At 40.9% G+C, this 18,273-nt stretch overlaps 1 protein-coding gene across 11 annotated transcripts in view; it reads left to right on the plus strand.

Annotated features, from left to right (window-relative positions):
* Positions 1–18,273, plus strand: part of PLCB4 (phospholipase C beta 4) — a 187,925-nt gene that overhangs the window by 67,053 nt on the left and 102,599 nt on the right. Inside the window, exon 1 of one of the 11 annotated variants that reach the window (XM_087948430.1) lies at positions 4,967–5,114. The exons of the other annotated variants lie outside the window; for them this stretch is intronic. The gene's annotated coding sequence lies outside the window, so the exon portion shown is untranslated. Of the gene's footprint in view, positions 1–4,966; positions 5,115–18,273 lie in introns of those variants that run through there. 11 annotated transcript variants of the gene reach the window in all.

An 18,273-nucleotide genomic window follows, 5' to 3' on the forward strand; every position in this document is an offset into this window, starting at 1 on the left:
GAACTATATGAGGAATATAGAGAAAAATACCAGTTGCTTCTCCTTATTTTGTTATCTGCTGTTACTTTAGATTTTGGACTACTTTAAATTCATCAGGACTTTACAGTACAATGCAGTACAAATACAATGCAGTACAATGCAATGCAATGCAATGCAATGCAATGCAATGCAATGCAATGCAATACAATACAATACAATACAATACAATACAATACAATACAATACAATACAATAAACAAGGACAGAAAGACAAAGACACAGAGAAAGAAAGAAAGAAAGAAAGAAAGAAAGAAAGAAAGAAAGAAAGAAAGAAAGAAAGAAAGAAAGAAAGAAAGAAAAAGAAAGAAAGAAAGAAAGAAAGAAAGAAATTATTATGTGCTCAGAAGGTCATTCATTTCCTTATAGAGTATTCAGCATTGGATAGGGATTTTTGTCTATCATTTTCCTTCCTGGCAGTGTAATGTGATGTAGTTATAGATGCTGGGCTAGGGACAGGGGAACAAGGCAAACTCTCAGCCACAGAACGTCACTGGGTGATTTGGGATCAGTGACTCACAAACAACCTTCCTTACTGGGTGGTTGCTGTGGGCAAAAAACAAGAGGAGGCAGCACTGTTTAAATTGCTTTAAGCTCTTCTGCAAAAGGTGAGATTTGAGCCAAATAAATACCCAAGGCGGATCAGTTCCTATGGCCTTACCTACTATAAAAGACTGAAAAATAAGGTTTTATTTCAAGCCTACTTTCCAGATTGCACATTGTTTGGTGTTTTTTTTTCATTGATGCTTTTTGAAGTTATTGCCATGTATTATGGCTCTTTTCCAAGCAATTGAGTTTCCTTGAAAAGAAAATGTGAAACAGCTTTTTCAGGAGACATGACGTTACTGTATTTTTGGCGCAACATTTCTGAATACCAGCACCCATCCAATTTATTCTAAAACCAAAGGTGGCAATGACCATCCTTTCTGGCATGAATCAAAAGCTTTCCCCCATGATGACTTGATTTTTCTTTTCTGTCATTTTTCAGAACTACCAAATTCTTTTTGAGATTGTGGACACAACAACAACACGTTTTGAATATGGCTGTATTTTGGATTTTTATTGGATTGGGTGCTTCATTTTCTGTGCCCAGTCTATGACCATAATAAAGATTGATTTGATCTTCCATTCTTTACTTAGTAATACTCAACATCATATTACATACAAACAGCATGTTGCAGAATATAAGCATACAGAATGCCCGCCTGTTGTTTTCTTTTCTCAGAATGAAAGAATGAGACTCCATTAAGAGAGACATGAAATATTCTCTACCACTAGCGTTGCTTTTCCTTTAAAGGAGAAAATTGCATCTCTAAGAAACATCCATTCAAAGTGGAATCTGAATTATCAAATCTTTCAACCACCCGATATTTGCAGAGGATGAATGTGGTGTGGGAGATTAAAATATCAGAGCAGTTTATACTTCAAGCACCTCTTTCATTGTCAGTTATGAATGTGGATTATTGGGCCAGGAATATTTGCTAATTATATATGGATTTTCTCTTTAAAATTCTGGATTGATAACAATTGTTTTCCTAGAGGTATTTTAAGGTCAAACTTTGGACTGGACACCAGGGCTTGCTCAGTTCTTTCTGTTATGACATTTATGGGACTTTGGGACTTGAGCTGCCCTTGCCATGTCATTAAATAGGATCTTTCTCTGCCACAGTTGTTTACCTTTCTAGAAATTAACTGGAATGAGGTGGGCTGATTGGAGAAGCTGATATGATGCAGAAGTTGTTATGTTGAGGATGGATGAATTTAAGTTCAGAAGTGGTTTTATGGTTGCTACCGTGCTTATTTGGCATGGTGAAGAGAAATATAGAAATACGTTCCAGATCCAATCATCCCTGGAAGCTTTAAGAAAGCAAGAACAACTTCTCTACTGTCCTCAGAGGTATTTCTGTGTTTCCCTCACAGATTGGATGAATGTGATGATGGCAATTGAGGTAATATCTGCCAAGGTTCTTCTGGTTTGATACAGGAGGCTTTCATCCTTCTGATCTAAAATTTAGGAGCTCTTGCTCTTTCAGACTGAATATGAAGTTCAAATTAAATGTTTTTCATAAAATTTTATTAAGTTTCAACAAAAGATAAAATATAAGGAAACAAAAAGAAAATGGTTAGAAAAAGAAAAGGTTATAAGAAGAGCAAAATTAGTACAGAAAAGAAAAAAAGGAAGAAATAGAAAAAGAGTAACTTCCAATTTTCTTGAGTGTGGCTACAAATATAAAACACATTAGCATCTTATTCTAAAATTAACAACTGTACACACATTTCCATAATCATAAACAGTTCTACTTGTCCAATCCCAACATTAAATTTTCATTTCTCTTACTTTCATTCAAAAAAGGCCAAAAATAATTTCTAAGCAGAAACAAAGCTAGACAGTCTTTTCTGTAATCAAAGTAGTCAATTTTGCCATCTCGGCCAATTCCATTAACTCCACCATCCATTTCTCCATTGTAGGAATTTTAAGTTCTTCCATGTCTGTGCATAGAGAAATCATGCTGCTGTTGTCACGTATAGAAACAAAATCCCATGTTAGATAGAAACGAAGTCCCATGTTCAGGTCAGATTAATTTTTAGATGTTTAAGTGGTATTTGATAATTTGTTTACTGTTTCTTGCTTTCTATATAATTTGTTTAATATGTCCTTTTTAGGCATCATAATAAATGTTAACATCGTTGTCTTTAAAGTTGCTTTTTATCAGTGGGACACAGACGTTTCAAAGTTTTCAAACATTTCATGATTTCCTTGTAATTACAGATGAATGGAACAACCCAGTTTAAATAGTTGGCAGAATAATATAATGGCTCTTCGTCAAAAGTACGGAGTGGCTAATTGCAGTAAGAAAAACTGAGCCCTGGGATTTAGGGTGTCGAATCTCTGACTCAGGAAACGTTTTGTGCATCCAATTGCTCCCCTCCTGGGTGGAACAAAATTTCCTCGAGCTGAAAGACCTATTGTGTTGATCTGTTTCAGATGATCTAAAAGCATTGGGGTTTGGGGGTAGTTTTTTTGCCATCTCTAAGCGCTCCCTAGTTTATTACCGGTGTAGCATGAAAATGTTTTCCAAAGCACACACTCAAAGCACACACAGTTTAGCTCCTGGCACTCAGATCACATCTCTATAATAATCAGAGTAAATGTACTGTTACTGCACACAGTAACAAAATATTAACACTGCTGCCATTATGCAGGATGGCATTTGGAGGCAGATAATTAAGAAACATTTGGTTGCTATGGTCTTTGAAAGTTTGGAGGGAACAAGTAGGAGGAAATATAAGCCCTATCCCAGATATTTCCTGCTGAGTCTTAAAGAAATGTTGAGGACTAACCTGTGGGTTAGTTGCTCCGTCTGATAGGAACCACATTCAGCAGGCTCTTTATCCCCCGTTTTAATTTCAGAGGGATAAATGCAGAGGTGGTATTCAGCAGGTTCTGACCAGTTCTGGAGAACCAATAGCGGAAATTTTGAGTAGTTCGGAGAACCTGCAAATATCACCTCTGACAGGAGATTTTACAATATCCTTCCCCTGGCACGCCCACCAAGCCACGCCCACAGAACCGGTAGTAAAAAAAATTGAATCCCACCACTGGATGAATTGCATTTGTTGATAAGTTATATAACATTGGAAGATGGACCAGAAGAGCAATAAATCCAAAATTGATTTTTTTTTAAAGTGGTGCTAAGGAATACAATTGATGAGTCACTTTGATGAGATTACGTCTTCTGTGCATATTAACTAAGTCTTCCTTCGGTGCCTGAGGGAAACCTCTCTTAGGAAATTGCTGTCTGAAATTTGAAGAACAGATAAAATCATGGGTGTGATTCTTGGTATAAATAAAACCTTTGAGTTTGTGTTGAACTACTAATCAAATGCAGATTCTGGGCATGATCCCTCAGAAATGAATTCACAGCATAGGGCTATCAAAATATGATATGTCTTCAGATGTTCAACTCAAGATCCAGGAGTCCTCCTGAAGGGAATGAGAGACATTTTCTGGACAGTTGAACCAAAATTTAGTTTTACATCATGTAGAAAGAAAGCCTTGCAGTGGACAATATGAAGTCTTCCTTCTTTTCGTTCCCCCCAGCCCCTGGAACTTTTAGGCAGCTTGAAGAGTACTGAACCATACCTAGTCTCCAATAATAACACATCTGAGTGTGGACGTGAAGGAAAAAAACTTTGTGTCATGTGACATAGCAGACAAGAAGATTTTGCAGCTGGTGGCGTTGCCCATTTAACAAGTGACAAAAACAAATAGTAGACTAACTAAAAAGGGAAGCAGAAGCCAGCAGCTTCATCACTCCAGCAGAGACAGTAAGAGCTTACAGCTAGCCAGCAGCTAGTAAAGCACCTTCACCACCACTTCAAAATTTTTTGCAAAGCCAGCACTTCAGCAGCAGTTCAGAGCAGCAGCTGAAAGTAACCGAAGGCAACTAACTTGAAGGTGCCTAAATGGTAGGTAAAGACTTTGTTATGTGCTTAGGCAACAAATGAGAACATCATTGTTTATAGGACCATTTAGGAATTAGATAAACACATTGACATAGACATAAGTACAGTAGGTTGGTGATGTCATTGAAATCTTTCCCCAGTGCCTGAAGGCTCTGGAGGTCTGGATAGGATAGAACAGGTTGAAATTGGGTCTTGGGAAGACAGAGTTATTGATTGTCCATTGAGGTTTTCTGCCTGCTCCAGTGGTGTCTCTTGATGGAGAACCACTATCTCTGAAAGAACAGGTCTGTAACATGGAGTGTCTTCTAGAACTTGTGGTTCCTGCTGGAATAGCAGACTGTGGCCAGGGGGATCCTTTGCTCGGTTGTGGTTGGGTCAGAAGAATGTTGCTACAATGGTTCGTACTGTTATCACTATCTGTGATGGACTACTGTAACACATTGTCCATGACTTTTCTTTACAGGCTACTTGGAAACTGAAGTTGGTTCAAAGAGCAGTGGCCCGTGTATTGGACAGCATTTCGTAGTAGGAACATATTACACATGCGTGGTGGCCCCTTTGTTGCATTCTTGAAATCAGCTCAGCCCAATTGATTACATAGGGAAAAGTTGGTAAGAGTTCCCCACTTTAGGGTGGTAAGGGGAGGTAGTTCTCAGAGGTGCTGTTTCTTGGTGGTGATCCTTTGTAATGGCCTTCTAACGGACATCAGGTTAGCTCCTACTTTAACAGTGTTATGGAAGGAAGAATGGAGCTTTTCTGGGCTACTGTTGGTTCTTCTTAAGGCTCTCTGCATATGTTATAGATTGTCTTTGATCTGATTGTGGATGCTTTAATTGTGTTTTTTATTTGTGTAAACTATTGAAAACTCTTCAGGATTATGCAGAACTAATAGAGAGGGCATATTGGTAGAAACTTATGGATTGAAAACTCTTATTTAGAAAATGTTTGATAGTTTCTTGTATCTTGTGGTAAATACAGTATGGTATCAAATGAATTAAGACTTTCTGCGTTCTGAAAATGAGTAACAATGAAATTTGCATTGACGGTTGAATTTGACATTTTGAGATCATTTTTCATCTTATTTATATTTCTCTAAGAAGGTAGTGTAAAATCAACAGATTGGCAATTGCATAACAATTGTGGCTGTTTCCTTGTAATTTGTTCCTAAGAATATTTGGTTGCTATGTTTTTCACTATATTTTTAAATATTTGTACAAAATTTGTGCATTGACACAGCCTTATCCAAAATATTTCCTCATAAGATGTTTATCAAAGGTGGGGTTCTGTTGAAGTGCCACAGAAAACCAAGGTAATAAAATTCCAAATTTGAGATGTCTTCAGAAAGTAATGATATTGGAAAGAATTCCTTAGTTCTTCCTTTTTTGTCTGAGAACTTTTAATGGATTTTTATTGGAAATTTCTCTGAAGTTTCATGACAAGTTCCTTTGGAATTTCTTACCTGTTGGGGTTCTTTTCTTTTTGATTCTCCACAGAGTTATATAACCTTTTGTAGGAAATCCTCTTACAAAACAAGAGCTTAAAACCCCAGGAAATTTCATCTGTGTTTATGTTATTCTTAACCTCTCAAATTAAGTCTGCCTTTAACACAGTAATATTCACCATTTTAATTCTTTTCCTTTAGTACAGTGGCCCCCAACTTTTTGGGCACCAGGAACCAGTTCCTTGGAGAGAGGTTTTTCCATGGACCAGAAGGGGCGTGGTTTTGCATGCTGCCTGCATCCCGTGGATGGGGCTTTGCTTGTTTGTGCGGCCCGGTTTCTGTCATGTCAGTGACTGGTGCCAGTCCATGGACTGGGGGTTGGGGACCCCTTCTTTAGAACATTGGAAAAATAGGGAACCATTTGATGGCTGAGAATTGTATGAGAGGAGCAGGATGGCTAAAATGGGCACATTAATGATGCTAATCACTACAAATGGATTGGGGTTTTTGTTTTTCATTTTAGAGCTGAAATTCCAAGATTCTCTTAAAATAATCTGAAGCCAAGGCTTCTATTTTAATGTTTTCTTCTTAAATATAGGAAAGAACTGTTCACCACTAGTTTTTAATACCCATGGTCAGAGCAGGCTGTACGGTCTGTAGCAAAGGGGCTTAGATATCACAGCTTGGCTCACTTCTAGATTATTATTGGCTGATGAACTGACACTTGCTAATAGTTTGAAAAGAGACCAGAATTGTATTCTTTGTGAAATCATTTGCATGCGGGTGGGGAGAGAAGTCTTGAAGTATCTCTACTGCTTTTCCTATTGAGGATCAAAGAGGTTCAAATATGCCACTTATAGAGATGTTCCAGCCCTAAAGCTCCCTTTCCTTCCCAAATCTTGATTTTATTTGGTTTGTCTGTTGTTGTTTTTAAATAAATATTTATGTAACCCAATTGTATAATCAGAAAGTCGCTCCCCAGTGTAATAAGTGGTGGAGGACACAATTATATCAACATGAGTTATTTTAATGAATAGAAAATTGCTGGGGTGCATCCACAGTTTCGTTGTACTTGTACAATGACAATAAAGTTCTTCTTCTTTTTCATTTAATTCTTAATTTGTGTCTCCCAGATAATACTAATATTTGTTCCTATTTGGAGTGAAAGAAGAGAGTTTATTATTTGAAGATTATTATTTGAATCATTCCTATAGTAATGTTTGTTATATCAGGAGATCAGTACAAAGGAATGCTTTTTACTACATTTTACAACAGTTCTAATCCCATTGTATAACTTTCCCTTTTATTCATGATGTCCTTTCAAGGTTCATAATATTTGTAATCATAATTAGATATTTAATACTTTTTACAGGTGTTCTCTAAGCTTCTAAACTTACACCTTTAAAAATTACGTATTTCTTTTTGTCCGCATATTTCTGTTGATGGTTAAACATTGGCAGGTTTTAGGAAGGCAATTTCTGTAATATTTAGCCTTAAGATTTTTGAGAATAATGGAAGAGAAGTATAGGGAGTGAACAAGACATAATTCCTAATAGGAAGCAAAATATTGTATTTACTCGGAGTCTGGGTAACTAAGTCATCATAACCCTGAAGGAATCTTTTAGCACCTTTTCTGACTAACACATTTTATTAAAAGGTTATGCCTTTTAATAGCACTTGTTAGTTGGCAGAGGACTTTTAGAGTCCTCCTGTTTTTGCTACAATAGACAAAACAGTACAGCTCTCCTCCTACACTAATTAGGAATAGAGAACTTGTAACTTTGCGTGGGTTGCTAATCATGACTCACAGCATCTTTTTCCACGGGCCATCCAGTTGAAGCCTCTGGGAATTATAATTCAGCAGCATCTGGATGGAAGTCCACAGACCCTGACAGCTGCCATAATCTCTTGAGTTATAGTGATAGCTTTGTAATTGGAGCAATATCTTGATGTTGTCACACATTTCCTTAGTCCTCAGGTAATACACGGCAAATGTTATACTGAGGGATGTGAAATTAGAGCAAATTAAGATCATTTTTGGATGGACCAGGAAGCCGGAATAAGACAGGGCTAATATGTATGGAAGGAATAAGTCAGGGCTAATATGGATGGAAGAGCCCAGGAGAAGCATTCTTGTTAAGTAGGATTTGAAAATTCTACATCTTTAAAGATCCAGTGACTAGCTTAGGTAGGGAAGGTTTTCTTGTTCTCCTCTCTTCCCCTGCCCTGCAAGCTTGTGGCTTATATTTAAAAGGGGGATGCATTTGACTACACAAGATTATGTGCCCCCCCTCTCTTTCTCTCCCTCCCTCCCCCCCTCTCCCTGTGTGTGTGTGTGTGTGTGTGTAAGTCAAGGCCAGTTTTTGTGATTTTAACATGGCCCGAACTCTGCTGCCTTGCTGTATGCAGTTCAAGGAATAGTATAATCTGCTCTTGCTTGGAGTTCTAGTAAAAGCTTGTTCCTTTTGGCTAAACCAGCAGATCACCAAACTGAATTCATTTTGTTGATGTTACTGTTATTAAAGGACATAAAATGGCCATTCTGGGACTTCTACAATGAAAATTGTTCTGTATTTATGTTTTTTTTTAAAGATCACCAACTGCATTCTTTTCTACTGCTAATAGTTGCGAAAATCACTCATACAAATTTATTACCATTGATGTTTATACACCAATCTATTATTAAAACAGTAGCTAAAGTGAGATTCCATCTTTCCAGAATCATTTATTGAACTGCCTATTAATTTCCAAGAGAATGAACTCAGGGCAAGAATAGAAAGGGGGAGGAAAAAAAACAAACTAATACTGAATAACTTCAAAAAATGAACTATACATGAAAACCAGCCCAATTTAATGCTGCAGTGGAAAAAAACCCAGCTCACATCGATCCTAATCCTATGAAACCCCCTGTGGCTTCTTTCATCCAGATTAGGATGTTAGGTTGTTTTGTATCCATGAGAACAGAATCCTCAGTGGTCTATTGTGACTTCAGACAGCTCAGAATGACTTTTTGTTGGATTCACATCAAAATGAATTAATTGAATTGGAACATTAGACAATCTGTCCAGATGACTCTATCCTCGTCCTTCTCGGACAATGACAGGGAGGCTTCCTTCAATTTTACACAACAGGAATGATTGATGGAGTTTCAAATTGCCTGTCAGACACAGAGGTGGTATTCAGCAGGTTCTGACCAGTTCTGGAGAACCGGTAGCGGAAATTATGAGAAGTTCGAAGAACCGGCAAATGCCACCTCTGACTGGTCCTGCCCCCATCTATTCTCTGCCTCCTGAGTACAGTTGATCGGCTGGGTCTTCTTTTGTTGCCCTGCATAGGAGAACAGAGCTGGAAATCAGGTTAGTGGGGTAGGGAGGAAATGGGGATTTTGCAGTATTCTTCCCCTGCTATGCCCACGAAGCCACACCCACCAAGCCATACCACACCCACCAAGCGACAGCCACAGAACCGGTAGTAAAAAAAATTTGAATTCCACCACTGGTCAGACATAACATCAGGCAAAGAGATAGTCATAAAAGTTTAGAAAACATAAATCTGCCTGACCATTTGGTGCAGTGTATTCGTAGGCAAAAATACTGTGTCCCTAAATCCTTGGGTAATAACAGGGAAAGCAGTAGAAGAAATAAATACAATCTTAATTAATATGAAATGTGAAGGTGGGTCAATCAGGTTGATTGTTAATAACAAATGGGTGTTGAAAGAAGGAAAATGGATCACTGTGATCAAGATTTTTTTTCTTTTTAGAATGGAAAAGGAGTCATAAATATATATATATATATATTTACAGTAGTGGTGTGTCTTGTTTTGGTTTCAAACATATACACACACAGTTGTTAGGTGAAAATAGCAGTTTACTCAAGGCTGGATTGATAAAGGCAGACAAGGAAAGCAATGTAAATCAGAACACAGTCTCTGGATAGGAAAGCTTGCCAGAGTGGTTTTGCTTCCAACAAATACATGCAGAAGAGTAGTCAAAATCCAATCCAAAGTTCAGAAAGTCAAATCAGGGTTGTCAGCCAATTTCAGAGTTTTACAAACAAGATTCACAAGAATGACAAACCAAAGGAGGAAATCACATGGTTATTCTCCACTGAGCCTAAGGGAGAATCCAGGATGGGGTAGTCTCTAGTCTCCTAGCTCTGCAAACCGAGTTGAAAAACTGAGGACACACCCCCTGGTAATGGTCCCTAGTTTTTCACTCGGTCTCAGCATGTTCAGACCACCCTTTAAGGGCTCTGAATAGTTCGGATTGTAGAAGAATTTTCACCCCCTGGATTAAGCTTTTTGTCTTAGAGAGGCTTAGAGCAGGTTTGACAGCTAGCCGGCTTGCTGGTTAGCACTTTTGTTTTTTGTTTTCTTTTTACTGCCTTTTTTTTAAAAAAAAAAAATCTTTGCTGGTGGACTGGTTTTTGGAATTATGATTGTAAATTTGTTTGGAGGTGCCTCTGAGAACCGGTGTGGCCCGGGCTGGGGGGGCGGGAGTCAGTGTCTTATTCAACTCACTTTCTCCCGGTCTGTTCTTATTGATCTGTGCTAGCCGTGAAAACCACGAGGTGCTTCTGCCCTTTTTCAGTGTCGGCAGCCATTTCAGATGTTTCAATTCTGCAGTTCATCTCCATGATTGTCCCTTGGGGGGCTGGCCATCTAGATTGAATCCTGACCCCCTGTCCAGTCACCAGAGCACTGTGGCAGCTGTGAGATGCTTGAGACTGCCAAATTGATTGCGGTGCAGCCAGCACTGGCTTGCAAGCCTCTGATCTGTCAGGGCTTGTAGCAATTTTAAAGAGTCAGCCATTTTTTTCCCCTTTTTGCTTTGACTCTTGCCTTAAATTGCGGAGCTGTGCTGAGCTCACCACTTCTGGGTCGCACTAGCCTCCTGAAGTGGTGGACAGCTGCTTTGACCAAAGCACACACCCTACTACAGAAAGCCCTCCTTTAAACAGGGGGAAGCTGGGGCAAGCTTTCCCCGTCAAAGTAGGCCCTTCTTCCAAAGATCCTCATTTCAGGCCTATAGACTGGCCTTTGCCTCCAGAGGGCATCAGAGGCAAGATGACAGAAGGTCCTTTCGGGATTCCAACAGATCTTTTAGATGCAACAAGTGACACCCAAGCCTCCTCTCCCACAGGGGGCCATCTGGGACTGTTCTGGCAGAGGTGGGAACAGATCACAACAGATGCCTGGATCCTGACAACTTTATGATCAGATCTCTCTCGGGAGTTTCTTTGCTCCCTCCCCGGTGCCTTTGTGTGCTGCCCCATCTCATGGAATCGGCGATCCACCATCTGCTGGACATTCGGGCCATCCAGCTGGTTCCTGGAGACCAGGAGAGACAGGGGTTCTATTCAATTTGGTTTGTGATTCCAAAGGCCTTGGGGGGTGGGGGTGGTGAGCAATCCTCAACTTGCATCTAATCTACCGAAGATTCAAGGTGCACTCCCTCCACTCTATCCTACAGGGCCTGCGGGAGGGAGATTTTTTTTTTTTTTTTAGCTTCGGTAGACCTGACAGAGTCCTCCCTCCATGTGCCCATAGACCCCAAACACTGTCAGTTCCTGAGGTTTTGCTATGGCGGCCACCATTTTCAATACAGGGCTCTCCCGTTCAGCCTGTCATCAGCCCCATGGACTTTTACCAACCTCTTGGTGGCTGTAGCAGCATATCTCAGATCCTTATTCATAAGGATCCAATGCTATTTGGACGACATCCTGATAGCATCCTCTTCCAGACCCCAGGTGGAGGAGGATATGATGTCGACAATCAGTATCCTTCGAGAGCATTGGTTCTCAATAAACCTGGACAAATGCCACCTAGTACCATCGAACTGTCTCTTGCATTTGGGGCTATCATAGACACCTTAACTGGCCAGGTGTTTCTCTCACAGGAGCGTCGAGACAGTATAAGGGACGTCACATCACTGATCCTGTCTGCCAGAGAGGCACCTATCATCTTGCTGTCTCAACTTTTCAGCAAGATGATATCGTGCATCGGGATTGTCCCAGGGCCCGATTCCATGCCCAAACCCTGCAGTGGTTCCTGCTCCCCTACCAGAAGGCGGGCAGGGACGATTCACCAAGGAGGGTTCGCGTCCCCTTGCCAGTTCTTCGTTCTCTCCATTGGTGGCAGTCCCACGCCATGGATCAGGGATGCTTGTACAGGGAGCCCCAGAGGATTACCATCACCACCGATGCCAGTCTGTATGATTGGGGGGCCCATCTGGGAGTCCAGGTTAGGTGGTCACAGGAGGAGCTCGCCCACAACATAAATTGGCTAGAGCTCAGGGCTGCCCGCTTAACTCTCAAGGTTCTAAGGCAGGAGGTGATGGGGAGACAGGTTCTTCTCCTCACAGACAATGTGGCCACCAAGGCCCACATCAACTGGCTGGGGGGCACTCGCTCCAGATCTCTAATGCAGGAGGTGACTCAGTTGTGCAGGTGGGCAGAGAGACACCTGTTGTCCCTGCGAGCAGAAAACATCTCAGGAGTTTCCAATGTGCAAGCAGACTGGTTGAGCAGGGCCACAGCCGACAAGTCGGAATGGTGACTGCATCCCAGTCTGTTCCAGGAGATGACGAAACGCTTCGGCCACCCAATTCTGGATTTCTTTGCATCTCCGGAGAATTCACAGCTCCTGAGGTTCTTTGCACGGTTCCCAGCACTGGGAGCAGAAGGGGTCAATGCTGTCTGGTGCAGGTGGCCCCAAGGGCTATTGTATGCCTTACCCCCTTACCCTGATTCTGGGGACAATCAGAAAGGTACTGACAGAGGGGGGAGGTTCTGTTGGTAGCCTCTTACTGGCCCAGGTGCCCATGGTTCACTGACCTGGTGGGCCTGTCGGTTGCCAGACCCTGGAGAATTCCCCTGCACAGGATCTCCCTCAACCAGGGCTCTATCAAGTACCCAAATCAAGCCTGGTTTCAGTTGACCATCTGGCACTTGAGTGGGTGCTCCTGAAACAGGAGAAGTTTTCCAGAAGGGTCATTCAGACCATCCAGGCGGCCAGAAGACCTTCCACAACCAGGATATACAATGCATCATGGAGGATTTTCTGCTGCTGGTGTGCCAGTCACCTATTGGAACCTACTGCTGTGTCTGTGGCAAATGTGTTAGAGTTCCTGCAGGATGGGTTGGACAGAGGTCTCGCCCCCAGTACCTTGAAGAGACAGGTGGCTGCCTTGGCCTCAGTTTTTTCAGTCAAGGACTCAACCACTCTGGCCCAACACCCCAGGGTGAAAGCCTTCCTTAGGGGAGCCACTAATTTGAAGCCACTGGTGGTCCACCATTACTCCACCTGGGATTTGCCTAGGGTCCTGCAGGCACTGACTTCTCCCCCATTTGAACCCTTGTGTAAAGTCAGTCTTCGCCTACTCACATGCAAGGTGTCATTTTTAGTGGCTATTATTTTGGCCAGGCGTATCTCGGTGTTGACGGCCTTATCCATCAGAAAGGACCTGTGCATTTTCCATGCAGACAGGGTGGTTCTGCGGTTGGGCCCTACCTTTCTGCCCAGGGTGAACTCCTTATTCCATCGCTCACAGGAGTTGATTTTGCCTGACTTCTGTCCAGGGCCTACCCATGCACTGGAGAGAAAATGGGACGCCTTGGACGTTAGGAGGGCCTTCCGTATATACATCAAAAGGACCTCCTCTTTTAGGAGGACTGAAGCCCTGTTCGTTTCCTTTCAGCCGTCAACTTTAGGTCGCAGGATGACACCATCTACCGTGGGTCGCTGGCTTAGAGCCTGTATTGCGAAGGCCTATGAGTTACTGGCTCTTCCTGTGCCCAGGAGAATCACTGCACACTCAACCAGGAGTGCGGCGACCACTGTAGCCTGGGCAAGGCAGGCTTCTGTTCTTGACTTTTGTAGAGCTGCGATTTGGTCATCGGTGACCCCATTCATAAGACATTATAAAATTGACTCCTTTACCTCAGCAGAGGCGTCCTTTGGAAGACAAGTCCAGCAGGGCGTTCATGTAGAAGTGGGGACCTCCGACCAATCCAGTTCCCTCCTGTAGGACAGCCATCAGTCAGCTTTGGTATGTCCCATCCTGGATTCTCCCTTCGGCTCAGTAGAGAAGGGGCGTTGGTCCTACCTGAACACTTCTTCTCGGGGAGCCGAAGGGAGAATCCAGTCCCACCCTGTATTCTGTCTGGTTGGAGTAGGGAGGAAATGTTTTTTTTCTCACAGTATCAAATAGGCTCTCTGTTAGAGGACAAGGAGCAGCTGGATTCACTTTGACGTCGTTCAGAACTGGGGACCATTACCAGGGGTGTGTCCTCAGTTTTTCAACTCAAGTCTGCAGAGCTAGGAGACTAGAGACTACCCATCCTGGATTCTCCCTTCGGCTCCCCGAGAAGAAGCGTTCAGGTAGGACCAACGCCCCTTTCCAACAAAGTAACATGCATCAGGGTTGCCTCTTAAATAAGGTTGCAGCTAGCTATCTTTAATCAAGTTACTGTCTTCCTTCACAAGGAGTGTCAGTGGGCATCTTTGTTCTGTTCTTCACCCTGCTTTCCAATGATGTATTATTTCTAAAGCGCTTGAGAACTGTTTGTTGGCTGAAACCAGATTCCCTGAGAGTCATCTATTGATATGGGGTTGTTTAATGCTTTTTTGGTTGCTTGATATTCTATCCTGCTATTTCCTTTTCTGATTAGCCTGGCTTTACCCTTTGTCCATTGGATGGAACTGTAAGATCTGAGTTGTAGGAGATCCGGCAAGTTTAGTTATTTATTTAGTGATTTTAGTGATTTTATTTAGTGATTTTAATTGAAATTTAGCATAATGAGGCAAATAACATGATAGCATTATTTTGAGGCATTGATTAATTTGGAACAGGTTGTTGTGAAGAATCTAGCACTAATGGCATTAATTCTACAAAAGATATTGGTGATACTTGGTCTTATGAAGTTTTATATAATACTCGAGGTATTTTTAATAAAACAGTTCAGCATACTTGTAGGTAATATGAATGTAGCAATTAGTACTGTTGCTTAATGGATTATAAACTTGTTCTTTAGTCTTCAGAGATTCTGTTGATCACTTGAAGACTCAATAGCAGTAGGCTTTTGCTTAATGAGCAGTGTTACAGAAATTGTGGATTAGTCAGTATGCTTATTATAAAGCAAATAACAGTATGAACTTAATTGGCTAAATCTAAGCAGTTGATAAGATTGCTTACTAGATATACCAAGTAAGTGTTGTATTTATGTTTCACCAATACAGTTTCCTCAGTTATAAGATATCTGTGGGAGGGGAAGGCAATTTTTTAAAAATATATAGAAAGGAATTACTTCCTTTCATTAAAAAGAATTGGTTGTGTCCTTAATTCAGGTGCCATATATGAACCCATTCTGTTTTAAAAGCAGGCTGTATATATTAAGTTAGATGGAAGTTCAGAAGAAAAAGTTATCATGGAGGGGTTCTTAATAGAATGCCTGGGTGTCCACAGTTCCACTAGATGGTGCCCTTTGATTTGCAAAATAACTTTTCTAAAAATTTAAAATGAATTAAATTTTCAGTTCTTAAAGTTTTATGTGTTCTCACGTAAGATTTGGTTAGATTTTGCCATTGCAATTCAATACTTTTCATTAAAAAAAAAATACAAATTATTACTGGCATTTCTTATGCTGGGAGAAATTGCAAAAGGATGTCTGCCATTTCAAAAGTGTACTGATCCTAACCTAAAGGAAAGAGCTACATCTACTTAGGCCTCGCAGTATTTGTACATCTCATCTACTGCCCAGTAGAAAAGAATGGAGGATGTAGCTTTGTTCAGAAGTGATCTCCCTAAACCAGTGATGGCTCACCTTTCCATCCTCGCGTGTGCGTATATGCACGCACGTGTGCCAACACCCATAAGGCAATGCACGTGGGGGCCCCATGCCCCCTGTGCATGCACACATGACCCCCCACGCACACACGGTGCGTTTCTGCACATGTGCGTGTGACTCCCCCTGCGCACCCCACGCCTTTCTGCACATGTGCATGAGTCTCCTGCGCGCCCCCCGCACATGCATGGCAGCTACCCAATGATCAGCTGGCAGGCGGCGGAGGGCGCGCATGCGCAGTGGACCTGCTCCAGATAGCAGCTTGTGTGCCAGCGAAGATTGCTCTGCGTGCCACTTCCGGCACGTGTGCCATAGGTTCGCCATCACGGCCCTAAACAATTAACCTATTTCCTATTTCATTGCTGTCTTCTAACCACACCATATCTTGTACTGATTGTGTGGAAAGCAATCCAAGCCTTCCTTCCCAAACATATTAAGGATCCCAGCCAATATCAGGTGGTGTGGAAAGAGGACTTGGCAGAGTTGGAAGGAGCTTTTTGTGTCACCAAGTTCAACCCTCTGTTTCCAGATTATCTAGGAGAGGAAAATATCCATCTTCTGCATGAGTGCAGAAAATAGAAAAGAGCCTTGAAACTCTGGGACTAATTAGTTCCAGGCAATTTCCTTTGGGCTCAGAGATGGGGAAAAAACAGGTAAATGTTTCTTGGCTATTTATGAGAGGAAAACAGTTCTTACCAGTTAGCCTCATTTCTTTTGTTATTTGTTAACAAATATTTTGTTATTTTCTCTGTTGATTAAAGATAGGAAAAGAACAAGGCAATGTAATTAGGATACTAATTGAATGTTAGATTGATTTCATAATTTACATATTTACATGCATTTGTTTTTATTTTGTGGAGTTTGAAAGGAAAAAAGGACATATTACTATTTCCAAGTTGTACAAATAATTGTGATAATTCCAACATGTTAAAATATGCTGTTTTCAAATTGATTTATTGCAGTAGTGTCTGTGAATATGCTCCTTCTCAGCTTGCATGTCTACCACCCTATAGCTAGCTATAGATATGCCATGAGTATGAAAATTCTCAACTATGACTGATTTTTCTATTCCATCCACAGTTTTTCATCATCTTGGTGCCTTCCTAAAGTATGTTAGATTAATTCTTAGAATTCATGGGAAGTTGTAGTTGAAAGTACCTAGAATTATTAGGTTTTGGAAGGGCAAGTACTTCATCCAAACATCATTACCATTAATAGCATTAACTGAGTTTGGCCAATCTATTGAAAAACTCCACAGTGGACCAGCTATAGCTGATGTTGCTATCACAAAACCATCTCATCTCAGAGATGCAAATACCTATCCCTATCTACATTTTGCAAAAAAATATATATGTTTTTTCCTCATCAAGAGGGAATAGACTATGTTATAAAACACTGGTGGAGGAAGCACATAGGAAATAAAAAGTGTGTAGCTGTTGCCCATTATCCCAATACAAAACTCTGAAGTATGATCTTTTACAAGGAGAGATCATTAGTAGGCTACAAACTAAGCACAGTAGAACATTTTTCTTTAGGTAGGTATGTTTCCAAGCTGCTTGTACTTAGAAATTATGTTTATCTTTATTCATAAAGATCAGTGCCTCAGTAAAGAACATTTAAAGGTGAAATCAAATACTTCTAGAACAGACTGTTTAGTTATTTAGAAAATTTATATAGCTGCCCAACACACTTATGGTGACTCACAGAAGAAAAACTCAAAATGCAAAACCCAATATTACCCTGACTTATTTCTAGCCTCTGTTATGGGTTTCCATAATTCTTCAGGCAGAAGCACGCTAGATTTTTCAGTATTACAGAAAAAGTCCGATTCTTTTGCCATTTAGTTGCCAATGTCCAGAAATGCTTTAGATTATAAGTACAACTACAATGGAGCCCAAAATTTCTGTTGTTAAATGAGAGATTTGTTCAATTAATTTGATCCCATTTTATGACTTTTCTTGCCACAGTTGTTAAATGAATCACTGCAGTTGATAAGTTAGTAACCTGGTTGTTAAGTGAATCTGGCTTCCTCATTGATTTTGTTTGCCAGAACGTCGCAAAAGGTGATGCAATGACCTTGGGACACAGGTCTTAAATATGAACCAGTTGCCAAGCATCTGAATTTTGATCTCGTGATCCTGGGAATGTGGCAAAAGTTGTAACTATGAAAAATGATTATTAAGTCACATTTTTCAGTGCTGTTGTAACTTTGAACGGTCACTAAACTGTTGTAAAGTTAAGGACTACCTGTATCCTCCTGGAATGAATATCAGGCTGAACAGGATTTCTGGGCACTAGAAGAAAGAATATGGAAGCAGATGGGCCAATTGCTGGTATATAGGTGTGGATTTCCAGCTATATCCTTGCCTCTGGATAGTCCACACTTCTTTAAAGAAAGAAGTTCTGAGGTTGCCTGGATGTAGAAGTTACATAAGTTCTTCCGTGCCTTTTTAATATCTTCTTGTGGTATTATAAAGCACAGAA

This window comes from Notechis scutatus, chromosome 1 (assembly GCF_049901735.1).
Source record: "Notechis scutatus isolate UNSWTSFEM ecotype Mainland chromosome 1, rNotScu1.2, whole genome shotgun sequence".
NCBI lineage: Eukaryota > Metazoa > Chordata > Lepidosauria > Squamata > Elapidae > Notechis > Notechis scutatus.